Genomic DNA, 27481 nt, shown 5'->3' with positions numbered 1-27481 from the left:
TGGAAAGATATGGAACTCAAGGGCTGCTGTTCAGGTTCTTTGGTCCCACAGGGTGGTCCATTGATGTGATGCTCTCCCCGTTTCTCTAGGGATAGGGCTTCCTGAGAGCCAGACTGCAGTTATTGTTATTGCTTTTCTGGGTCTAGCTACCCAGTGGGGCTACCAGGATCCAGGCTAGTGCTGTAAAGAGTCCTGTGATGTGACCCATCTTCAGTTCTCCCAGCTGTGGATACCAGCACCTGCTCTGGTAAAGGTGGCAGGGGAGTGAAGTGGACTCTCTGGAAGTCCTCGGTTGTAGTTTCGTTTAGTGCACCAGTTTTCTTGAATACTGGTTATGCTCACAGTGAAGTTGTCACGTGAACAGACTCAGGACCTCTGGTTAGCCAGGGTGGAATTAGCTGTTGTTTTCTCTTTCTTTGGAGCAGGGTTGTTCTGCTATTAGTTGAATTGGTTGGCCTCCAGCCAGAGGTGGCACAGAGTGCCAGCTGCAATAGTAGAAGGGGGATATAGTCTTGCCCTACATTGGCCAGGATGAGTACTCAGGTTTCTCAGGTGATGGGCAGGGCCATGGAGCTCCCAAGAGATTATGTCTTTTGTCTTTGGCTACCAGGGCCAGTAGAGACAAACCATCAGGTGGGTGCAGGGTTAGGCAAGTCTGAGCTCAGACTCTCCTTAGGTGGGGCTTGCTGCAGCCACTATGGGGAATGGAGGGGTGGTTCTCAGGCCCATCGAGTTATGTTCCCAGGGAGATTATGGCTGCCTCTGCTGTATCATACAAGTCACCAGACAAGTGGGGGAAAGCTGGCAGTGACATGCCTCACTCCACTCCCATGCAGCCAGCAAGGCCATTCTCACCTTCACCGTGCCTCCCTAACTGCACTGAGTTTATATCCAGGCAGCAGGAGAACAGGGCTGAGATCTTGCCTTAGCCTAAAAGCCTCCCAGCTGAGAAAGCAAGCAGGGCTCTCAGTCCTTACCTCCCTGCCTGCCTGAACCTTTGGCTGTGACTTCTTTGTTTGTATCTGCACTTCCTGTTCATTCCTCTCTACTCCTCTGCCCTGGATTCTACTCAGGGAAGTTCGTGCTCAGTTGAAATTATTACAGAGTTCAGCTAGGAGCTTCCCTTAGCCTGTGGCCTCTCCCCAGTTCCACTGGCTGCATTTCCTTCTCCAAGGACCTCTGTGAGATAACGCCAGGAATGGCTTCCCTGGGGCTTGAGCTGAAGACTGGGAATGCTTACAGGGCTCTTTCTGCTACTTGTACTTTTATATTTCACTTAGCTCCCTAAATCCATTTCAGCTCTAAGTGTGGTTAAATCCTCCCGTGATCTGGATTTTTAGGTTCCCCAGTGAGGATGTGTGCTCAGAGGCTTTTTCCCCCTTTCACACTTTGGGAACTCACAGTTTTTTGGCTATCTTGTGGCATTTGCAGCAGAAAGCCACTTCTTTCAAAGGGTCTGTGAATTTTTTCAGTTTTCCTGGTATATTCCTGCGATGGTTCTTGGAGCCAAAGTTCACAATGTGAGTCTTCAGACACTGTTCTGTTCTTTCTAAGTGGGAGCTGCACATTAGTCCTGTCTCTTACCTGCCATTCTTTTTTTCTCCCTAACAACTCCTACTTTAAGTTGACTTATCTTTGTTTTACGGAAGAACCCGGAAGGTAAACGTATTTACTTCTTTCAAATGCTGAGCCCCCCCTCCTCAATGTTGCCTCCTCCACTTACTAACTATACTTACTCCACTTACTAACTACAAAGCTGGTTTTATGCTGTATACCACAGGACTTTTATATGAATAATTAGGTATTTCTGGTATGATAGAAAGTCAAATCTTCAATAAGTAAAGTCTGGGAGAATGAAGCAGACTTTATATCATATTCCTTACTATACAAATGTACTTAGAGTGAAGGTCTAGTGTATGCTTACACAATAGCGCAAACGCATAATGCTTATGCTAGTCAATTCTGAAATCAGCCTTTAGTGAGGGTATGAGAGTCTTTCTATAAGACAATGCTGCCTAAACATTTGGGAACACACACACACACTTGGTTAATGTTTTGAAGGAAATAGTGGAAGAGTAAAAATATTTGCCTGAAGGGAGAGAAAAATGCTTTCCAGAATATTAACAGTAACACCCATCTGAACTTCACAGAAAGTGTCATGGGTGTCAGTGATTAGAACTCATCAGATATGTGGCTGTCCTTTTCAACCAGAAGATCGATTTGAACCAGATTACCACATTCATGGTTTAGTTTTGAAGAGAGAAAGAAAGAGAGAGAAAACTAATTATTTGTCTCTTTGTTCAAAGGCCTTTTTGTATTGTATATCCCTGAAAAGCTCATAGGGGAGCCAGCCTTCACATCCATTAAGGTTAGCCCTGAAACTGTTGAATTTGATCTCTTCCATTTGCCATCTGGATACAGTAGAGAAAAAGCTATGCTACATTGGGTTGCTGGACACTATCCAGAAAATAACATGTCAGGGCATCAAAGGCTTGAGGCACTTGGTCCAGTCTGTCTAATGATCACAGGCAGGGTCTGCTCTCCAGTTTTGTAATATGTTTTATTTTTTCAGTGACAATATATATCCCAGCAAAATAGATCACAAGGGTTACTGCCAACTTGTCAAAGCTAGGATACTTCCATCATAGACTTCAAAAAAAGACCATATTTTAATTGGGCAAAGCTCGATTGCCACAACTGAGGAAGCTCCATCGCCCTTTATCCTAGTCTATCCCCTTTCTTATAGACAGCACTTACTGCAAGAAGGATTCTAATTCATAGATTGTTTCATCCCATCCCCAAGTCCCAAATTTAAAATGTCATTAATATTGACACTATTTAAAATTGTATTAATTATCCTGTTTGTAAGTGGGCCTAGTATCTGGCTAGTTAATGACCATACTGGCAGCTTTCCAGAAATCTGACAACCACATCTCATTATTCACACCAACTGGAGCCAATTGAAGCTGATTTTTTTTTTATTCTGTTATTTTAAAATGTGGATGGGAAGCAACAGCAGTGGCATGTCTTCTAGTCTCCTCTGAGATTGGGGAGGAGGCTTGCATAATAGGGCTTATAATATCAGGGAGCATATGGCTGCATTTAAGGTAGCTGGAAGCCATCTACGCTGTGATAAAACAGGCTTTGGTTTAGTTCTTTGCAGGATGTACTTAGGAATTCATTTATAGCTTCTGCAGTAGGTAAAACTGTAGGGAATTGCTATTTTGTCTCTACACAGGGATGGGATGGCAAGAAGAGTTGCCAAATCCTACCCATGAAAATTACTTTTCTTGTGGACAGTAATGGTCCTCAACTATACTCTGATTACTAGGACAACTCCCAAATCTCCTAACCTGAACCAGGAAGCTGAAGAAGCCTTGCTAAGTTGTGGCTGGGTTACTAAAAGGGGTGTTGTGTACCTTGTTCAGGTTATCTGGAAGGTCCAAAGTTATTATATTCTGCTCCAAACTGATACTGTCAGTACTCCTATCTTCTCATCATTTAGGGACTTTACTCCAGAACTTTCTTGTTATTCTTTTCTCCTTTTAGATCCTGGTATTGAAAACAAACAAAGTCTCCTCCAAACTATAAAACAAGCAAAGCAGTGTTAATTCTTAGCAATATTATCCATGCTAAGCATTGTACACATACTCATAGCTTCCATTTGGGCACTTTCAGACTAGTCTGTCCCTTTCTGTAGGTTGGTGACTTGTTTTTCCTTTAGTGTTTACCTGCTCTCAGATCCCCTCTCGGTTTAAAAATAAAAGAGGAAAGGCTGTTAAAATCAAGTCATTACTAGAGCCAGACTTCCTGGCCCCACAATCTCCTACCTGAGTTACTTAAACCCTTCTGTGCCTTAGTCACCTTATCTGTAAAATACAAATAATAATAGTGCCTATGTTATAGGTTTGTTTTGATAGCTAAGTAAGGTATATAAAGAAAAGAGCATAGTGTAGGAGAGTGCTCAGTACTGTGTATATTTACTACTGTTGTTTCTTATTAGATATAACTTAGAATAGACAAGTTTACTTATTTTTACCTCAAGCAAGTATTTAGCATCTTAAGCCTTTTATTAATTATTGTAAATGAAAAGAGCTCGAGGTGTGCTGAAAGAATTACAGAGATTAGCAAGCAGGAGAGTTGAAGCAAGAGAGATCCTTAAAATTATATTATTGTCTTATTATAGTTGAAGAAATAGTAGAAGCATAGGGTGTTGGAAAGAGCCAAGAGGCTCAATCCCCTATGAGAAGGTAAACTCCAAAAGTGCAGGGATTTGATCTTTTTGTTCAGTTTTGTCTTACCAGTACTTAAAACAGTGCCTGGCCTCATGATGGTGACCTCCTTATCTTCAGTCATCTCCTTGATCTCAGCTTAGTCCCTCACAAACTCCCACGATTTTTTTAAAGGACATTTATCTTTACTTTTAAACTTTAAAAAAAAATTTACTGCCAATATCTGTCTAGACCCCTTCCTAGTCTTAAGGAATCTGCTATCTGAGTGAGCTTTGGGGTGACACAAACCCTTTCTGCTACAATGGAAGCCAAATTGAGGGATATCCTTACTTTCATTGCCCTTAGGTAAAATGAGCAAGGAAAGGCACATGACCTGGGCTTAGACAATAGGTTTCACCTGCTTGGGCATATGACTCTTACAGGGGGCAACTAAAAGACAAAGGGGTGGAGGATGAGATTCATGGTTGTGGTCTAGGCCCTAGCAGTATACAGTGGCAGTGTCAGCATCCTGACTGCGTTGTTTCTGCTACTCAGCCTTTTCTGCTTTGGGTAGGCAAACTCAATTTGTTGCGTACAGTAAGAAATTTTGAATGGCTTCAAATCCAGATCTTGTCATCACTAACAGTAGCATAACTTCACAAATATCACCTTTTAGCATTCTAATCTCTAAACCCTACCTACTGACTGTGGACTCACTTAGTCAACTATGTTTCAACCTCATCATGTCACTTATCTATTGACCTTACTTCTTTCTCATGATGTGTCACCCTACTCCTTACGGTCAGTCATGGTAGTCACTGCCTTACAAATACTCTCAATCCCTTTGCAGTCTCTTCCTCTGTTGTGTGCACTCAGCAAACCCCCACTTACTCTTCACTTTCTTCACACTTATGCTCAAAAAGCCAAACAAGACTGCAGAAGAATATTATATATTACAGTTAGCTAACTTTAAATTCCAGAACAAAAACTGGAAATGGGCATTTACTGTTGCCTGGTAACTTTTTCTAGTAAATTGGCTTGCCCCACTCTCTGAAACTCTGTGTTATTTCTACTTCTGAAACTCTCCTTACTTCCCAGACAGTGTTCTCACTTCATACTTCATTAAGAAAATAGACTGAGACATGAGCACCATATTTTTGTGTTAGCAGTACGCCTGTGTTCTCTGTTGTTGCAAGACACAATGGAAGAGATGTTCCTGCTCTTAACATTGGTTGCTCAGTCCTTCTGTGTTCTGCATTTACTCTCTGCTGACTTTGATGATTTAACACCTGTTTTTATATTCTCTCTCTTCTGCATCATAAATGTCTCCCTCTCTGCTGGGTAATTTCCATCACCATAAAAACTGCTCTGATATTTCCCAATTAAAAAACAATTTCTTGGCTCTACATCTTTCTTTACTGTTGCCATGCTTCTCTGCCACCTTTCATGGTAAACTTTTCTAATAAAGTTGTCAGAGTTGGGTATATAAGGAATTTAGACATCTCCACTTCATCCTAACAACAATTAAAAAGCTGAACAGGCCAGACGTGGTGGCTCATGCCTATAATTGCAGCCCTTTGGGAAGCTGAGGCGGCCAGATCACCTGAGGTCAGGAGTTTGAGACCAGCCTGACCAACATGGTGAAACCCCATCTCTACTAAAAATACAAAATTAGCCAGGCGTGGTGGTGCATGCTTGTTATCCCAGCTTCTCAGGAGGCTGAGGTAGGAGAATCGCTTGAACCCAGAAGGTGGAGGTTGCAGTGAGCCAAGATCGCACCACTGCACTCCAGCCTGGGCAACAAGATCAAAACTCCGTCTCAAAGAAAAAAAAAATGTGAACAAACTCAAAAATCAAACCTGCTTAGATCTGTCAAAGAAATGAGGTCACAGCGAAGACTTCTGCCCCCAAAAATTGGAGATACAGATATTTGGATACAGAGAACCACAGTGTACTGGTATAAAAACCCATGAGCAGAAACCTCCCTAGGAACCAGTGACCGAGCAGGGATATCCAAGCTGTAATTGATGAACTCCTGGAGGCTCAGCATGGAAAACTCTGACAGTTGAAAATATGAGGGGGACTCAGTCATGTGGGGAAGCCTGCATTTTTGTGAATTTTCCTTCCAGAAGTTTTACCAGGTTCTCACAACAAATATTAGAGAAAAATCCTCTAGTGCTTCCAGCAGGGAGAAGGGGAAAGGAGTCATTTTGAAATATGCCAGAGCACTTTTTTTAACAAGGCCTCAGAGGAAACTATTTTACCAGAGACTAATCTACTGAAATTTGGCATAGTTGAACCTACCTGGAGGAAGGCAGATTCCCAACTTCAGCCTCCTCCAGCCATCCTGTCTCACCTAAGAGGGGGAGAGAGATGAAAAAATAAGCTGAAAAGCACTTGCGAATTTCACAGTTCAGGGTCACAGGTTCACCAAATCACTGAGACCTAATCATAAGACTGTAGAATACTTCATCGCCCCCTACAACTTGCCACTACACTATTAAAAGCCTGTTTACTGAAGTTCCTTTTACCTAGTAGATTATGTCCACCTTTGAACAAAAAGTTACAAGACATACTAACCAGTAAAAAACACAATTTGAAGAGACTAAACAAGCCTCAGAACTAGAATCAGATATGTCAGGAATATGAGAATTATTAGACCAGGAATTTTTTTGACTATGATTAATATGTTAAGGGCTTTAATGGAAAAAGTAGACAACATGAAAGAACAGATAGGTAATTTAAGCAGAGAGATGGGAATTCTAAGAAAGTTTTAAAATGCTGGAGATCAAAAACATTGTATTAGAATAGAAGTGAAGAATGCCTTTGATAGGTTCATTAGTAGGGTGGACATAGTTGTTGAAAGGACCTCTGAGCTTGAGACAACAGAAACTTCCAAAACTGAAAAGCAATGAGAAACAATAAAAGATAAACAAGAAAAGAATATCCAAGAACTATAGGACAACTATAAAAGTTACAAATACATGTAATGAAAATATTTGATGGAGAAGAAAAAGAGACAGGAACAGAATCAATATTTGAATAAAAATGACTGAGAATTTTCTCCACATTAATGTTAGACAGCAAACACAGATCCAGGAAACTCAGAGACCACCAAGCAAGATAAGTGCAAAAGCAAACAAATAAAACCCCCAAAACTATACCTAGGCATATCATATTCAAAATTCAGAAAATCAAATATTAAAAAAAAAAGTCCTGAAAGAAGCCAGAGGGAATAAACACCTATAGAGGAATAAAGATAAGAATTACAATTGACTTCTCTTCAGAATCCACGCAAGCAAAAAGAGAGTGGAGTGAAATATTTAGTGTTAAGAGGAAAAAAAATCAATCTGGAATTCTGTTCCCTGTGAAATTATTATTTAAAAGTGAAGAAGAAATAAATACTTTCTTAGACAAACAAAGATTGAGAGAATTTGTTACAGGACACCTGCCTTGCAAGAAATGTTAAAAGAAGTTCTTCAGAGAAAAGGAAATTGATATAGGTCCAAAATTTGGAGCTACATAAAGAAAGAAAATGCATCAGAGAAAGAATAAGTGAAAGTAAAATGGAAACTTTAATCTTTCTTATTCCTAATTTAGCTAATAGATAACAATTCATTCAAAATAATAATAGCAACAATGTATTTGATTACATATGCATATGTATATGCTTATTTATGCTTATATATAAGGGAAATGAATGACACCAATGATACAAGGATGGGAGGAAGGAATTAGGCATATTTTGTTATTACTAGGTATTTGTACCCCCTGTGAAGCAGTAGGTGTTATTTCAAAGTCACTTGGATTAGTTGTAAATGTATGGTGCAAAGTCTAGGGCAATCATGTAGAAAAATAAAAAAAGTGTAATAGATATGCTAAAAAAGGAAAGAAAATTGAATCATATAAAATGCCCAATTAAAAACTACAGAAAAGTGTGGAAGACAAAAATAAGAACAAAAAGCCACAAGTAGAAAACAGTAGCAAAAATGGTAGATATTAATCCACCTATGTCAATAATCATTTTAAATGTCATTGGTTTAAATATACCATTTAAAAGACAGATTGTTGAAGTGGATCAAAAAAACCAACAAGAATCAACTTATGTTGTCTACAAGAAACCCACTTTAAATATAAAGACATACGGATTTAAAGTAAAGAGATGGGGATATACCATGATAAAACTAAATAAAAGAAACTAGCTAAAAGGGGATCAACTGTATTAATTTCAGACGGAACAGACTGAATGTCAAGGAAAGTTATCAAGGATAAAGAGAAACATTACATAATGATAAAGAGGTCAATTCTCTAAAAAGACATGATAATCCTTAATGTATATGTGCCTAACATCAAAGTGTAAAAATACACGAGGCAAAAACTGATAGAACTCCAAAGAGAAATAGATGAATGCACTCTTATAGTTGGAGAAATGGAGAGATCTAGCAGGCAGAAAATTAGTAAGGCCATAGAACTCAACACTCCATAAATCAACTGAATAGAACTGACATCTATAGATGATTTGTATCTCACAATAGTAGATTGCACATCTTCTTAAGCTTACATGGAATATTCACCAAGATAGACCACATTCTGAACCATAAAACAGATCTTAACAAGTTTCAGAGAATAGAAATCTTACAACATCTGACCTTAGACCATATGGAATTAAACTAGTAGTCAGTAACAGAAAGATAGCTGGAAAATCCTCAAATACTTGATGATTAAACAACAAACTTATAATAACACGGTGCTCAAATATAAAATCTCAAGAGAAATTCTAAAATATTTTGAATTCCATGAAACTGAAGGTACAACTTATTGAAATTTGTGGGATGCAGTGAAAACAGTGCTTAGAGGGAAAATTATTGCATTAAATGAATATATTTGAAAAGAAAAAGATCTAAAATCAGTTATCAGAACTTTCACCTTAGATAGTAAACTAGCAAAATAAAAGCACATTAAGTTGAAAATAAGCAAGTGAAAATAAATAATAAATTGGAGCAGAAATCAATGAAATTGAAAATGGGAAATCAATAGGGAAAACCTACAAAACCAAAAACTAGTTCTTTGAAAAGTTCAATAAAATCAATAACATGCCTCCCAAAAAAATAGTAATAAAATCACTAACCCTTAGCCAGGCTAAGAAATAAAGAGATGACACAAATTACTTATATCATAAATGAAAGAAGGAATATTACTATGGATCCCACAGACGTTAAAAGGATAATAAGGGGATGTTATGAACAACCCTATGCCCACAACTTTAATAACCTAAATAAAATGGGCCAATTCCTTGAAAAGCACAATTTGCTAAAACTCACAGAAGAAGAAATAGACAATCTGAATGGGTCTAAATCTGTTAAATCAATTGAATCAATAATTTAAAACCTTCCAAAATATAAAGTACCAGGCCTAGATGGGTTCGCTGATGAACTCTAGTAGATGTTTTAGGAAGAAATTGTACCGATTCTCTGTAATCACTTTCAGAAGATAGAAGCAGAGGGAATACTTCCAAACTCATTCTGTGAACCCAGGCATTACCCTATACCAATAAAAGACAAAATACAAAGACATTACAAGAAGAGAAAATTATAGATCAGTATGTCTTATGAATATGGATGCAAAAATCATCAACAAAATACTAGCAAAGTGAATCCAACAATGAATAAAAAGAATTATACACCATAATCAAGTGGGATTTATATCAGGTATGCGAGGCTGGTTTAATATTTGAAAACCAATGAATGCAATCCATCACATCAATAAACTAAAAAAGAAAAATCACAAGATCATATCAATAGATGAAAAAAAGCATTTAACAAAACGCAACACTCATTCATGATAAAAACTCTCAGTAAACCAGGAATGGAAGGGAACTTCCTCAACTTGATAAAGAATGCCTGTGAAAGACCTGCAGCTAACATCATACTTAATGCAGAGAAACTTGAAGCTTTCTGCTAAGGTTAGAAACAAGACAAGGATGTCACCACCCCTTTTCAACATTGTGCTGGAAATCCTAACTAATATATCTCTCTCTCTCTCTCTCTCTTTCTCTTTCTCCAACTATAAGAGTGCATTCATCTAGAGAGACAGAGAGAGAGAGGCATTATATAGGAAACAGGTAGAAGGAGACTATATCAGTTGACTGTGTATATATTTACAGTCAAAGAAAGGCAATACAATGGAAGAAAGAGTCTTCATCAAATGATGCTGGAATGATTAGACATCTGCTTGAAAGACACGAATCTAGACACAGACACTACACCCTTCACTTAAATCCAAATGGATCCTAACACTAAATGTAAAATGCAAAACTATAAACCAAATCAAAATGGATCCTAACACTAAATGTAAAATGCAAAACTATAAACCACATAGGAGACAGCATAGGATAAAGTTTACATGACTTTGGGTATAGCAGTGACATCCATAAATGAAATAATTGCTAAACTGCACTTCATTACAATTATAAACTTCTGCTCTGCAAAACACAATGTCAAGAAAATGAGAAGTCAAACCACAGACTAGGAGAAGATATTTGCAAAGGACAAATCTGATAAAGGACTGTTACCCAAAAATATACAAAGAACTCTTATAACTCAATAATAAGAAAATGAACAACCCAGTTGAAAAACGGGCAAAAGACCTGAACAGACACTTAAACAAAGATATACAGATGGCAAGTAAGCATATCAAAAGATGTTCAACATCACTTATCATTAGGGAATTGCAAATCAAAACAACAATGAGATATGACTACACACCTAACAGAATGGCCAAAATTCAAAGCACTAATACCTCCAAATGCTGGCAAGAATGTGAAGTGACAAGAACTTTCATTCACTGATGGTGGGAATGCAAAATAGTACAGACACCTTGGAAGACAATCTGGCAGTTTCTTACAAAACTAAATATACTCTTACCATACAATCTGGCACTCATGCTCCTTGGTGTTCACCAAAATCAATCGAAAACTATGTTCCAAAAAACCTGCATGTGGATATTTGTGGCAGCTTTATTTATAATTGCTAAAAGTTGGAAGTATCCAAGATGTCTTTTAGTAGGTGAATGGATAAACTGTGGTACATCCAGACAATGGAACACTCTTCAGCACTTAAGAGAAATGAACTATCAAGCTATGAAAAGATATGGAGGAAATTTAGATGCATATTACTAAGTAAAAGAAGCCAATCAGAAAACGCTACATATTTTATGATTTCAACTATATGACATTCTAGAAAAGGCAAAATTATGGGGACAGTAAAAAGCCTAGTGGTTACCCAGGCTTTGGAAAAGGGAGAGATGAATAGCCACAGCACAGAGGATTCTTAGGGCAGTGAAACTCTCCTACATGATACTATAATGGGGGATACGTGTTATTATACATTTGTCCAAATCCATAGAATATACAACTCCCGAGGGAAGACCCTAGTGTAAACTGTGGAGTTTGGGTGATTATGATGTGTCAGTGTAGGTTCATTGTTAACAAATGTACCACTATGGTGTGGGATGCCAGTAGTGGGGAAGGTGATATATATGTGGGGACAGAGGATATATGGGAACTCTATTTTCTGCTCAATTTTGCCGTGAACCTAAAACGTCTCTAAAAAATAAATTTATTAATTTAAAAAGAACTGTTAATACTTTCTCTACTTCTGACCTTCTAAAACAGCCTATTCCAAGTTGGTTTTTATTCCGTTGTCTTCCTTCTACCTATTTCCTACCTATCTTTCTTATTAAAATCTTTAGTAACCTTCACAGTGCCAAATCCAATGGTCAATATTTAGTACTCATATTCTTTGATCAGTCATTAGCATTTGACACAGTTGACTCCACCCTCCCTCCTAATACACTTTTTTTTTTTTTTTTTTTTTGAGATGGAGTCTCACTCTGTTGCTTAGGCTGGAGTGCAGTGGCTCAATCTCGGCTCACTGCAACCTCCACCTCCCAGGTTCAAGCGATTCTCTGCCTCAGCCTTCCTAGTAGCTGGGATTACAAGCGCGCATTACCACACCGGCTAATTTTTGTATTTTTAGTAGAGACAGGGTTTCGCCATGTTGGCCAGGCTGGTCTCGAACTCCTGGCCTCAAGTGATCCGCTCACCTAGGCCTCCCAAAGTGCTGGGATTATAGGTGTGAGCCAATCATGCCCGGCCTAATGCCCTTTTTTAATGCCTTGGTTTCCAGGACACCACGTTCCTGTTTTACTCCTACCTCCCTGGCTGCACTTTGTCGGTCACTTATCTTGGCTCCCCACTCCACCAACCTGTATGAGTTGGCAGCTCCTAAGCTACCTCCTGAGTTCTCTACCACACAGTTTCCCTCAGTGAGCTCATCTGGTTTCATCTTTTAAATACCATGAATATGCTGATGATTTTTGAATTACTGTTCCAACTCTCCCCTATGCATCAGATTTGTCTCCATTTACCTAATTAACATTTGTGTATAGAAGACTAATACTAAGCATCTTAAACTTGTCCAAAATAGAACATTTGATGATAATTTTCCATTTAGTCCCATCACAGAAAATGGTCCTAGGTACCAGTTTTACCAATTAATACTTAGTATTCATCCTTGGTACCACCCTTTTCCTCAGCCCCACACCCATTTCACCAGCAAGTCTTATTGAAATTCCCTTCCAAGTATTTGTCAAGTCTGTCCACATCTCTCCATTTGCTTGCCAAAAATACCCTAATCAAATCCACTGCTGCTGCTTACCTCTGCTCCTGCAATGATTTTCCTGCTTGGATTCTTGACTGCCTTCTATCATTTCTTGATCTAGAGGCCAGAGTAATCTTTGTAAAATATAAATCTGATTGAATCACTCCTTTCTTAAAAATCCTCGAATCATTTGCCAGTCCAAGCTCCTTGTCATAGCATACAAGGCCTTGTATGATCTGCTCCCTCACTGCTTTTCCAACCTCATTTCCTGCTGCTCTTCGTCCTGTGATCACTTGATCACTGCACACCAGGAACACTGATTTCCCTTTTTGTTCTTGCCGGTTTTTTTTTTTTTTTTTTTTGGCCTCTTCTTACAATTTATTATCTCCCATATTATTTAGGTAAAAGTTCAAATGTCATGTGCTCCAAGGTACTTTTCATGTGCGTCCTATCTAAAGTAGGGAATTCTCCATTACTCTGTTATTTCACCATGTTTTTTTTTTCATGGCACTAATCACATTCTGTATTTATCATTGTTATTTGCTTTCTTATTTTTTACATGTCTCTTTATGGAATTTAAGCTCCACAATACCAGGGCCACATAGTAGATGCTGAACAAATAATTTGTTGAATGAATGACTCTCCCACTAATTTAGTGTTCTTGGGCAATTTGGTTAATTTCTTGAGGCATCAGTTTTTTCATCAGCAATGTGTTGCTGTTTGACTTTTCTATATTTATATTTTTATATTTTATATTTTTAATATTCTTATGTTATATGATTCTCAAAAGGAAGAAAATGGAGGCAAGGACACCAGTCAAAGTTTATTGTAAGATTATAGGTATAAGGGGGAAAGGATCCTAATATTATGGGTATTAGATAGTTTAAAAAGAATTTGTTACGTCTATATATATTGACCTGGAAGGATGTCTATGGTATATTGTAAGATGGAAATAAAAGCAGAGTAATATATGGAAATATATGGAAATATGGAAAGTGGAAATAAAGGCCTGGCTCAGTGGCTCATGCCTATAATCCCAACAATTTGGGCGGACGAGGTGGGAGGATCACTTGAACTCAGGAGCTTGAGACCAGCCTGAGCAATATAGTGAGATTCTATCTCTATTTAAAAATATACTTTTTTATTTTAAAAATACATTTTTAATTAAAAATAATACATTTTTTAATTAAAAGAAAAAAATATATATTTTTCCTTTTTAATTAAAAGAAATCTGTATTTTTTCTTTTAATTAAAAAAGAAAGTAGAAATAAAGTGCAGAGTAACATATGATCCCAATTTTGTTTAAAAATGTGCCCTAACATATGTAAATTGTTTCATATTTTTAAATAAAGTTATAGATAAATACACTTGAGTCTTAATTTTGATGGCTTTATTTAGGGGTAATATGAAGGAAGGAAGAACAAATTTTTTACCTTTTACTTTATATAGTTCTATATTATTTGACTTGTTACCAGAATTATTTGACAATTTTTTAAAATCTAGTATGGTGAAGAGGAGTAAAAAGATGACATTATGGCCTGAAGTTTCAGTACAAAAAAGTTAAAGTACAAATTCTCCTTTAAACCACAGGATTCCTTTTCCAGAGCTTCTAAAGGAGATATTGGGTCAGTGGCATATGATAATTAAAATAGTATATTATTAACTACTAGGTATGGGCCTGATATTCCTATGTCTAGCTCTTGTAAACTTGATTAGGCCCAAAGCTCTTGACCCAAATCCAAATGTTGGGATGTGAATTACCACCTATCTGAGGTAATGGGTACCAGAGACCAACTTGAGCTACTGCATGAGGGAAGAGCAAGTTGAGGAAGCCAGACCTGGCCCTAGCGTAGGCTTATAGGGATCACAGAAACGGCAAGACTCCTCTGGTGAAAAAGAAACAAACAAAAAACCACAAAAACCAAAACAACCAACCAACCAACAAACAAGCAAACAAACATGGACCAGTAATGGTCCTTGAATCTGGTCAATTTGATGAGCAATTCTTTGACACAAGTAGTAAACAAGATCAGATAAATAAAGTAAGCCCTCTTGTTCTCTTTTCCATGAATATTACCTGTTGTAGCAGATAAAAAAGTAGAAAACTGCTGCTTTAGATCCCCATTTATTGAGAATAAAAAATGAAGAACCAACAAAGACAAAATTAGAGAAATCAGAGTGTAAAATACAAACAACGCAGTGTAGCTTCATGAAAATGAGAGGGGAGTGTTTTATAGGATGATAATAAACAGTGTCAGTTGATAGATTCAAAGAGATCATTGAAGAGCAGCAAGACAAAAACAGCCTATTGGATTAAAGGATTAGGAATCATTTTTTTTTATTTTAGAAGAGCTTTAGTAATTCTGTGGGTAAGAAAGCAGATTGTGGAGAGATTAAGGTGGGGTAGCTTATAGGGAGTTAAAGTGGTGGTGGCAGGTATAAAGTTCTTAAAGGAATATTTGGGAAGAGTAGGAAAGGGAGAAATGACCCAAGATGGGGGTAAACCTCTTTATATTTCCATAGAGTAGGAAAGACTTGAAGGATCTGATAAAGAGATAAAGATTAAAGATGGAAAAAACATAAAACCTGATGCAGAAATATTCTGAAGAACACAGAAAGGATAGAATTAGTAGCACTGTGGGAAAGGGTTAATCTTAGAGGGACCCCTTTCTGTGAAGTCAAAGACAGAGGATGGTTATCTATGTGGAAATATTTGCAAGTACGAAGTAGAAAAGTTGGTATAATGTACTGAATTCAGTAAAGTAAGAACTGAGTTTACCGGTTAAATAGAGAGAAGCTCTTGGGAGCTTAAGCAGACAGAGATTTAAAATTAGTTCTAAGTAAAATAGACCAATGAATTGGGTGTGCTTGGCACAATCACAACTGGACTATAGACTTCTCAAGGGAATTACTATTTCATGACTGTTGTGTTCCCACTCCTCAACACAGTGTTTGGTACATGGCTAGTGCTCAATAAATGTAAATGGATGGATGAATGAATGAGGATCTGGCATTTTTATTTTAACTAAATCGAATTATTGCCCACCCCCGCAACCCCCACCGCCACCACTGCTTCCAACAAGGGCCTGGGTGAAGTTAAATGTAATAATTAAACTAAGTCCATAGTGGTCTGCAGTTTGTAAATAGGACTTAATAAAATAGATGATTATCTTTTTTATAAGCCCAAAATTGTGTGTGTTGGCTTTCTTAGGATAAAGGGTAGTGGTAATATTTTATTTTGGCAGTGCTGGATGAAAAGGAGGAGTTGTTAGATCTAGCACACATTGTTCTGCGGCTTGTAGCTCTGGAATATTTGTGGTTTCAGTGGCCCTTAAGGAGCCTGCTCTTTCCTGCTCTTGCGTCCTCATCAGAATGTTCCAGTAACTTTGAGATAGTTGAGATCTCCCTATTTAAAACTGAAGAAATGACTAGCATGTTTGTTAGAGAGGCTTGGGAGCTTGTGTTCAGGAATCCTGTGTTAGATGTGATAAGTGAACACCAAGATTGCAGATTTGAGGACATGTGGGTTTACTTCAGTAAAAGATTTTGATGAAAATGAGGACAGGGACAGACACTGCTTGAAAACATAAATAGGCTTATAGTCTTTTATTTTTCTATGAGAATAAACAGGAAAGTTATGAAATTATCTCATTTACTCATTTATTTAATAAGTATATATTAAGCACCTGTATTATGCAGAGAAAAATGTTAGTAAAATGTGACTTGGTAACTGGGAAACATTTTGACTATCCTTCACAAAAAGTAACATGACTCTTATATTGTTTTTATTTTATTTTTATTTTTATTTGTACAAATTTGTGGCATACATGTGAAGTTTTGTTACATGTATATAATACATAATGTGAAATTTTGTTACACGTATATAATACATAGTGATCAAGTAAGGGTACTTAGGGTGTCCATCATCCAAGTACAATACATTTTTGTTAACTATAGTCACCCTACTCTGCTACCAAACATTGAATTTATTCCTTTTATCGAACTGTATGTTTGTACCCTTCAACCCACTTCTCTTCATCCTCCCCTCTCACCCACACTCATCCCTCCCAGTCTCTGTTATCTATCTTTCCACTCTTTACTTCCATATGATCAAATATTTTAGCTGCTACATATGAGTGAGAAGATGGGATGTTTGTCTTTTGGTGCCTGGCTTATTTCACTTGCCAGGGACGGTGGCTCAAGCCTATAGTCCCAGCACTTTAGAAGGCCATTGTGGGAGTATCACTTGAGCCCAGGAGTTTGAGACCAACCTGGGCAACATGGTGAAATCCCATTTCTACAACAAATACAAAAATTAACCGGTGTGGCTATTCAGGAGGCTGAGGTGGGCGAATCACTTGAGCTTGGGAGGTCGAAGCTACAGTGAGCCGAGATCAGGCCACTGCACTCCAGCCTGGGTGACAGAGTGAGACCCTGTCTCAAAACAAACAAAAACCCCCCAGTTCTATCCACATTGCTGTAAATGGAAGGATTTTATTTTATTTTCTAATGTCTGAGTAGCATACCATTGTATATATGTACACATTTTCTTTATCCATTCATCTGTTGATGAACACTTAGATTGATTCCATAGCTTTGCTATTGTGAATAGTGCTGCAGTAAACCTGAGAGTGCAGATATCCCTTTGATATATTGATTTGTTTTTCTTTGGGTAGATACCCACTAGTGGGATTGCTGGATCAAATGGTAATTCTATTTTTAGTTTTTAAAGACATCTCCATACAGTTTTCCGTAGAAGCTGTACTAGTTTCCATTCCCACCAGCAGGGTATAAGAGTTCTCTTTTCTCCACTTCCTCACCAACATCCATTATTTTCTACCTTTTCTGATTTGGGTAAGATGATATCTCATTGTGGTTTTGATTTGCATTCCTCTGATGATTAGTAATATTGAAGATTTTTTCAAATACCTGTTTGCCATTTTCATGTCTTCTTTCGATGAATATCTATTGATTTCCTTTCCCTACTTTTTAATGGGATTGCTTTTCATTTGTTTGTTTTGCTGTTGAGCTGAGTTCCTTGTATATTCTGGGTATTAGTCCCCTGTCAGATGAGTAGTTTGCAACTATCTTCTCCCATTCAACAGGTGTCTATTCACTCTGTTGATTATTTCTTAAACCAAAATAAGCTTTGAAGTTTAATTAGGTCCTACTTGTCTATTTTTGGGTTTGTTGCCTGTGCATTTGAGGACTTAGTCATAAATTCTTTGCCTTGCCAGTGTCCAGGAGAGCTTTTCCTGGGTTTTCTGCTAGTATTTTTATAGTTTCAGGTCTTATGTTTAAGTTCTTCATCTATTTTGAGTTGATTTCTATATATGGTAAGAGATAAGGGTTCAGTTTCATTCTTCAATATGTGGCTCTCCAATTTTCCCAGCATTATTTATTGAAGAGGATGTCCCTTCTCCAGTGTAAGTTCGTGCCTATTCCAAATTTATTTCCTAATGAAAGTTGAAATAATTCTGATACTAAAACACACATTTATCCTCTACTAACTAGATGACATTAGGAGTTTGCTGTTTCTTCCTTACTGCTGAAGACATTAGTAAGACCAAAGCGTTTTCCTCCATATTGCTTTTGGTTCTTAGGAATCTTCGCAGTGGTAGGAAACCCTGACCCCTTGAACCATAGCAGCAGCAGGTGAGCAGAAAAGGAACTAGATTTCAAAATATTTTAAGATGTGTTTTGTTGTATTGAAGTCATCATACAACATCTGATATTGATTTTGAGATTCTTAATTCATTCTTTTTAAAGATTGAGATTAAAAAACCTAAACACATTTCCATGCAGTTTTCCCATAAATCCCATCCATTAACTCAATTCAAAACATCCTGATCCTGCAGTGTTGTGCTGTGTTTCTGCCCTTGCTGAATTAGGAGTGCTCTTGGGTGTCTCGTGGGGTATGTGCAGTGCTGTCTTCCAGAAAAGAGAAAATGACACTGTATTATAGGTTCAGTGTATACTCTAGCTAAGGGCAAAACTAGTCAAAAATCAAACTGAATTTATATTGAATTTCCCTATATACTTGTGAATGCCTCTTTCACAGAACATTGTTAAAATAAATATCAGGGCCAGGCATGGTGGCTCACACCTGTAATCTCAGCACTTTGGGAGGCTGAGGTGGGTGGATCACCTGAGGTCAGGACTTCAAGACCAGCCTGGCAAACATGGTGAAACCACGTTTCTACTAAAAATACAAAAATTAGCCGGGCATGGTGGCATGCACCTGTAATCCCAACTACTCGGAAGGCTGAGGCAGGAGAATCACTTGAATCTAGGAGGTGGAGGTTGCAGTGAGCTGAGATCACGCCATTGCACTCCAGCCTGGGTGACAGAGCGAGACTCTGTCTTAAAAAATAATAATAAAGCCCGGGCATGGTGGCTCACGCCTGTAATCCCAGCACTTTGGAAGGCCAAGGCAGGTGGATCACCTGAGGTCAGGAGTTCGAGACTAGTCTGGCCAACATGGGAAAACCTCGTCTCTACTAAAAATAACAAAAATTAGCTGGGTGTGATGGCGGGCGCCTGTAATGCTAGCGACTCGGGAGGCTGAGGCAGGAGAATCGCTTGAACCCAGGGGGCAGAGGTTGCAGTGAGCCGAGATCGTGCCATTGCACTCCAGCCTGGGCATCAAGAGCTAAACTCTGTCTCAAAAGAAAAATAGTAATAAAATAAAATAAATATCAGGAAATTATCACATAACATCTACTCTGAACTTTAAAGTGAGATTACTTGCACTCTAAGGAGAGTTGAGGAACTTTATAGTTTATGAGGTAGCTTTTAAGCACTTATTATTCTAAGAGTATTTATTAAATTTAATGTATTAGGGGTTGTTTTGTTTCGTTTTGTTTTGAGACGGTGTCTCGCTCTGCTGCCCTGGTTGGAGTGCAGTGGCATGATCTTGGCTCACTGCAACCTCCACCTCCTGGGTTCAAGCGATTCTTCTGCCTCAGCCTCCCAAGTAGCTGGGACTACAGGTATGTGCCACCATGCTCGGCTAATTTTTGTATTTTTAGTAGAGACGGGGTTTCACCATATTGGCCAGGCTGGTCTCGAACTCCTGACCTTGTGATATGCCCGCCTCAGCCTCCCAAAGTGCTGAGATTACTGTTCTGATGGTTGTAGGTATTGTTACCTGAAAGATGGCCAGCTGGGATAGGCAGTCTGAGAAGGGATAATTTGAAAATTTTCCCTACTCATCTTGGGAAATGGCCTGCCTCTATCTTCATCCATCATGGGGACTCTGAGTGTCATGGGATTTAAGACGAGACTTCAGCTCCTGCATTCTATAAGCCTCATGTAGTATTCATTTCTACTTCATTCATATGCATATATTGAATCCCCGCTCTGTTGGTGTTAGGGATAACAGCATGGTTCTTTCCCTCGAGGATTTCACTGGCTGGCGAGGGTAGTGGACATGTAGGAAAAGTAAGTTACAGTACAACTATGTGCTATAATAGAGGGAGGACAAAGCATTGTAGTTGCTTACAGGAGCAAGTGACTCATCTTGTCCTGGGGATTTGGAGAGTACTCCACAAATGTGGTAACAGCTGCACCAGGTCTTAAAAGATATATTGAAATTTGTTAGGTCAAGAAAGGGATTCCAGGCAGAGAGAATTGCAAGTGCAAAGTCTTGGAAGTTAGCAAGAGTATGGAAGTAAAAGAAGTATACAATTCATGGAGGGGAATGGTAGAAGAAAAAGGCTGAAAAAGTAGACTTGATTCTTATTAACCCAGTAGTGCCAGTGGGGTGGGAGGTCAGCAAAAAAGTTAAAATTGTCAGAAATATGAGAGAAATTGAAAAATACTTTGTTATATAAAATATCTGATCGGTAATTGGGCTATTTTTTCTGCTACAGTATTTTTAAAAATCACACATTTCTCATCAAGATAGAAAATAAACAAAGAAAATCACTTCATTATAACTCGACTGATGACATTTCAATAGCATTGTTTTTACCCAGCTGGGGTTCCACCTGTCCACACAAAACAGCTCTGTTCCACTTGGTACATACATTTCTCACTGTCCTTTACTGTTTGATGGTCCAGACATGAGCATATACAGTTACCTTATAATTATTTGATAGTAACAGCAAAACAAAAGTCTGTGTTATTTTTCCCAAAAATGTCCAGGAGTTTACCAGTTGAGGCAAGCAATGGTATCACGTGTGGTACCAGGTATTTTATCATTAATAACTTTTCATGGTACAGTAATTTGTCATCTAAGTAGATGAAAAGTAATGCACTTTGAAGATACATTTTCAAACCACGTGTTTGAAATTGTCAAAAATGAGAGCACTATTTGATTTTTTAAATGGAAACATTGTAATTGTACATATTTATGGGGTACAATTTAATATTTCAATACATATGTATATAGTATAAAAAGCCATATTCTATTCATGCGAATTATTTTATCTACTAAAATGTAGTATAGAGAATAATTATGTACAACATTTAAAAATTTCCAGTTGGGGAAGGAGGAGTCTCAAAAACTCATAAGTAAATTGCATTTAAAATTATTACAGTTTGAGTGTGAGTGTTGATTTTATGGTGAAGCTATTGCAAAATTATAATTTATTGACGTAAAGCATATTTGCAAAAGTAGAATATACCCATCTAAAGATATAAAATATATAAAAATAAAATCAGAATTGAAAGTGTATTGTTTACTGCAAAAGGAATATGGTAAATATTTCGCTGGTGAATAAAGTCAACTTGTTAGAGTTGTTAGAAAAGCAAAATAAAATATAAAGGAGAACATTATTTTGGCCTTTATATTTACAATTGATTACTACAAGAATGCTCATATTCCAAATGATATAATTGACATTAGAGAAACAAAACTTTGTTGCTGCATTACTTTACAATTGAAATACATGTTTCCTCAGTATATTAAACAATACATTATAAGCTAACTTAATAACAATTTTTAAATTGTCATCAATTTATGTAAGCAATCAGGAAAGGAAAGGCTCTCTTAATTAAAGAAATGTCCTTGAATTTTATTAGGCACAATAAGACAACTGACTAGGGGTGTAGTTATTTTATAAACATACACAGACACAGAGACACACACAGAGCAAGTGCAAATTAGAACCACGATGGTGCCACTAAACATGAGTGGAAGATTCAATGTGATGGTAAAAATTTAGAGGAAGAACTAAGTACTCGATTGTGTCAAATTCTAAGGTTCTATCAGTGAGTTTGAGAAACTAAAAACTCTTCAGTGCCCCCCAATACTGACAGTTCCTTGATAACATCCTCTCTGCATCTCTATGTAGATTGCCAGTTTCTTTACAACTTGTATAAGAGGCTCAAAGATATGACATGCAGGAAGCTATGTGGTATGTCAGAAATATATTGGACTACTGGCTGGGTGCAGTGGCTTGCTCCTGTAATCCCAGCACTTTGGGAGGCCGAGGCAGGTGGATCACGAGGTCAGGAGTTCAAGACCAGCCTGGCCAAGATGGTGAAACCCTGTCTCTACTAAAAATACAAAAATTAGCCAGGCGCGGTGGCAGGCGCCTGTAATCCCAGCTACTTGGGAGGCTGAGGCAGGAGAATCCCTTGAACCCAGGGGTGGCAGGCGGTGTGGAGGTTGCAGTGAGCCGAGATCGCCACTGCACTCCAGCATGGGTGACAGAGTGAGACTCCACCTCAAAAAAAAAGAAGTCTTTTGTTCACAGTGAAAGGAATGTTGACTTTGAAATTATGGATTTATATTAATGTCACTATAAACCAATGGGAATGGTAATTTTTAAACAAACTTGCTAAATATTGAGAGACTAAACTACTAAGTTAATAAATTATATATAGCAGTGTAGCTTTCTCTCTAGATGGTGTCTCACAATGGATTTCTGTTGCTTGACTATTTTCTTAGTGAATATTTAAACTAAGGTAGTGACTGAGATTTGGTGATCTGGTTAAGTATTTTGAAACACATTTTGAATAATATAGCTCAGTGTTAACAGGGAATTAAATATGATTTTTTTCTTACTCATTTCACCTTCCCTATACTGTATATTTGGAATCGATCATTTAAAAAACCTCCAAAAGAAAATTAATCTATATAGGACTATTTGTTCCCTAACCTTATAGGCTGTCATTCAGAGCTTCCAGAGATTATTGAGATAATCTTTTAAACATAAAGAGGGATGGTGAATTAATGATTGGCTGATGATACTGGTTTGCAAATTTGAATTTCTCTCTCTTTTTTTCTCCTAAAGTTATTTATTACATACAAGAATTCTTTGTAAAGGAGGAAATGGAGAGATGTAGGTCAGAGGATGCAAAGTAGCAGATATGTAGGATGAACAAGTCTAGAGATCTAAATACAACATGAGGACTATAGGTAATAAAATTGTACTGTATTTGGGATTGATATTAAATAAGAATTTAGCTGCTTTTGACATAAAAACAAAAGAAATTGATAACTATGTGGGATGATGGATATATTAATTTACTTCACTATAGTAACCTTTTTGGTATCTGTATATATCCCATAACATTATGCTGTATACCTTAAATATATACAATAACATTTATTTTTTAGAAGTTTTTATAAAGAACTTCAAAGAAAATTTAAAGACATGTTTACTTGTTTTTTTAAAGTAAAAGAAATAGTTTACTGCTTATTTAAAAAAAAAACACATATCTCAAAACCGTTTGGGCTGGGGTAATTATGCCAAAAAACAATGTCAAGATTTCAAAGGGGGAAAAAAAAGTCCTTTTGGAGAGCAATAATTGATCATGGAAGTTGAAATAGTGCATGCCATACTGCTTCATCTGGAAAATGGTATACAATCAATATTTTTTTTTACCAAAGGAAATAAATATTTGCTAAGTTTAAATTTACATTTTTCTGAGAGATTACAGCATAATGAAAATTTCAGAGCTACTGTTTAAATGGAAGAAATAAATGGAACAAAGTCAACTATGTGCAGTAATTTTATGGAATCAATGCAAATGTGATCCTAGAACTTTGATCCCAGAACAAAGTAACAGCAACTTCATCTATGATTATAGCCCCTTAGTTGATGGCTGTTTGTTTATTGGACATGGTCTATGTAATAATGCTTCCTGCCTCTCAGCACTACTACCTACATACAGTTGTGGTTTGGTCAGTCACCACAACCCGTGCAGAACACTTTTATTCTATTCTGCATTGCCCCAGGGCTTGCACTGTCTTGGAAGAGAAGGCCAGTGTCCTGGATGTGAATTTCTGACAGAAATAGTAACCAGATTACAGATCCTGAACAACTGACCTTACTTACCTTTATCAATTTAAGACATTAGTCAAGTGTGCTATTAATAGTTTTCTAAGTCTGCCATAACAAAGTACCACAAACTGGTGGCCTAAAAGAACAGAAATGTATTCTTTCACAGTTCTGGAGGCTAGCAGTCTGACACTGAGGTGTTGGCAGGGCATGCTTCTTAAGACTCTAAGGAAGAACCCTTCCTTGTCTCTTCCTAGCCGCTGGTGGCTCTTCGCAATCCTTGGGATTTTCTTGAATTGTAGCTGTATCACTCCAATCTCTGCCTCCATTGTCATGTGGCCCTTTTCCCTCTATGTGTCTGTGTGTCTTCTCTTCTTTTAAGGACACAAGTCATTGTATTTAGAGCCCACTATAATCTAGTATGACCTCATCTTAACTGATTATATCTGCGAAGATCCTATTTCCAAATAAGGTTACATTCTGAAGTTCTAGGTAGACATGAATTTTGGAGGGACATAATTCAACCTACTACACCAAGCAATGGAAGTACACTAGAAAAATGGCATGTAATTTTTTTTATGTTTTAGGCTTTAAATTATAGATCCTAAAGATTACTCAGTGGTTTTTCGGTGAATATGATACTTACTCTAGTGTTAGGGTAATCAATGAAAAATAGCATGTTTTAAAATGTTAAATGTAAAACTTGAACTCTATATTTCTCATAAGACTTCTCACTTGCTTAATTAATGTCGATTCATGGGGATAATTGCCCTTACTATGCCTAAGTAATCTACATATATTTGAAGTCAGATTATGAAGGATTTTATACACTAAATTAAGGGTTTGGATTTGATTCTGTGAAAAAGGAAGAATCAGTGGAGATTCATTACTTTTAAATGATAGTTCAGGTAATAGTGTAGAAGATTAAAAAACTCAGAAAAAAGCTATTGAAACAGCACAGGTGAGATGATTGTGGTTTAGACTACATTGATGGAGATGGAGAAATGAAATTGTATTGAGAAACATCCCTGATGATTTAGTAATTGATTAGATGATGAAGATAGCTAATATTTATTAAGCATTTTCTATGTGCCAGGCACTAATCTAAACACTTTTTATGTATTAATTTGTTTAATTCTTGCAATTCTCCTATAAATCAGTACTATTAAAATTTTTATTTCAGGTGATGAAACTGAGGCACAAATACTTGCCAAAGATCACATAGCTAGTAATTGGAGGAGGCAGGATTTGAACCAACAGAATCTGGTAAGGGAAAGGAAAGAGTTGGGGATGAATCTTAAGGTTAGGAGACTAGGTAGATGGTTGTATCATTAGCCAGAATTGAGAATACAGTGCAGAATCGGGGAGAGTTGACCTGAAGGTCATGCGTCAACAGATTTAGTTTGGGATATAGTATTAAGTTTGAAGAGCTGCTCGTGGGAAGTAAGACAGGTGATAGTAAGTACTAAAAATAATATTTGATGTTAATTAATTTTTAGATTAATTTCCTTAATAAAGATAATGTCATTTTAAATGTATACATTATGCAGCTGTGGTAAAACATGAAGAATTGGTGACGCTGGCTACTAGTCTTGAAAAGCAAGAGTGCTTTAACAGGGTGCAATTCCTTGTGATAACGTATTCTCATATCATCCCTACATTAAGTTAGGTAGGCAAATAACTATCTTACCTGGAACTTTGTGAATGTTTTGGTCAGTCAGAGAAAGTAGAGGAATTCCTAAGTTTGTACCCAGCCAGTCATTAGTGAATTTACTTCATTACAAACTCTCTTTATATTCTCACTCTTTGATCCATGCATCCCACCAAATATACCCCTGTGTTGCTCTAACCACGGGGAATTCTAGATTCTAGTTCAAACTGGGCAGTTTATGGGAACTGCTTTTGTTGAAATGATTAAATAAAGAAATGCCTGTGAATTATCCTTCCGAAGCACTGCCTGTTTTCTGTGTCATTTTGGTCTCATTAATCAGTGTTGCAGCCAGGCAGACACTGTGCTGTGTATTTTACTGTCCTCAGCACAGCGGCTTCTACATCTCTGCTCCCATGCCGACACATTGGGGAAAAAGAGAGAGGGAAACCATCAATCTTCCCAGTTGCACATGTCAGCAGTGATTCCTTCCCCCTTCCTGTTGGCTGTCTCTCTCACCACCTGTGTTTAGAATTAGCACTGAAGCTGCTGCCCAGATGAATAAGAACCACTGTCCTTGTCACCTGCCCTGGTATGGGCCACCACTTCTCAATGAAACAAGTATATCAAGCAGTCAGTTATCTTTAGTGTGAGCAGTGTAAGAGAATCACACACCCCTTAGAAGTTTATTATAACATAAAATTAAAATTTTAGGCCATACATTCTAGTGAATCAAAGGGGTAAAACAAATAATTTCTTGAGTGCCTTGCTATCTTCTCATAATCTCCCTCTGAAGTACATATGGCTGAAGTTAATCGACCTGGGTTCAAGTCGTGGCTCCGCTATTTACTAGGTATGGACCACTCATTTAACCCTTCTGTGCCTCAGTTCCTTCATCCTTGTGAAACAAGCACCTCAGAGTTTTTATGAGGATCAAATGAGATAATACATTTATAGCTCTTGCTATAATGCTTCCCATTTAGTAAGCACTCAATAAATGTTAGCTATTATTACCATTAACCTCATTGTCCAAATAATAAAACTGAGTTTCAGAGAGGTTACATAATTTGCAAAAGGCGCTAGGAGGCATAGAAGGATTTTGAACCTAGCACTGTCTGATCCTCAAAACTCAAGTCCTTTAGATTACACTACATTGTTTCTATTTTAGTTTCATTTTACAAATTACTTAATATCTGAACTTAATAAATCATTTAACATTGTCTGTCTTAATTTCCCATTATTTAAAATGAAAATGGTAATAACCAACATTCCTGTTAGTATGAGACTCTTTTAGTTACATATCAACTAATTCAATCAGACCACCATATGCCGAAAAACTAGGCCGATTTTTCTTTTGAGACAGGATCTTGCTCTGTTGCCCAGGCTGGAGTATGGTGGCACAATCATTGCTCACTGCAGCCTCGATGTCCAGGCTCAAGCAATTCTCCCACCTCAGCCTCCTGAGTAGCTGGTACTACAGGCATGTGCTACCATGCCTGGCTAATTTTCCTGTATTTATTTATTTATTTTTATTTTTTTTCTGGTAGAGACAGGATCTCCCTATGTTGACCAGGCTGATTTCAATCTCCTGGCTCAAGTGATCCTCCCACATCGGCCTCCCAAAGTATTGGCATTACGGGTGTGAGCCACTGCATCTGGCCCAGGCTTATTTTTAAAATTTGGTGACAGAAAAATGACATGCATTTTTTAAAAAGTTAAACAATACAA

At 37.5% G+C, this 27481-nt stretch overlaps 1 protein-coding gene across 3 annotated transcripts in view; it reads left to right on the top strand.

The window, feature by feature from the left end:
• Positions 1 to 27481, top strand: part of WARS2 (tryptophanyl tRNA synthetase 2, mitochondrial) — a 110199-nt gene that overhangs the window by 22723 nt on the left and 59995 nt on the right. The gene's annotated exons all lie outside the window — the stretch shown is intronic.

This window comes from Pan paniscus, chromosome 1, assembly GCF_029289425.2.
Source record: "Pan paniscus chromosome 1, NHGRI_mPanPan1-v2.0_pri, whole genome shotgun sequence".
In the NCBI taxonomy this organism is placed as follows: domain Eukaryota; kingdom Metazoa; phylum Chordata; class Mammalia; order Primates; family Hominidae; genus Pan; species Pan paniscus.
Note: the sequence above shows the minus strand (reverse complement) of the source record. Positions and strands in the feature narration are given on the sequence as shown.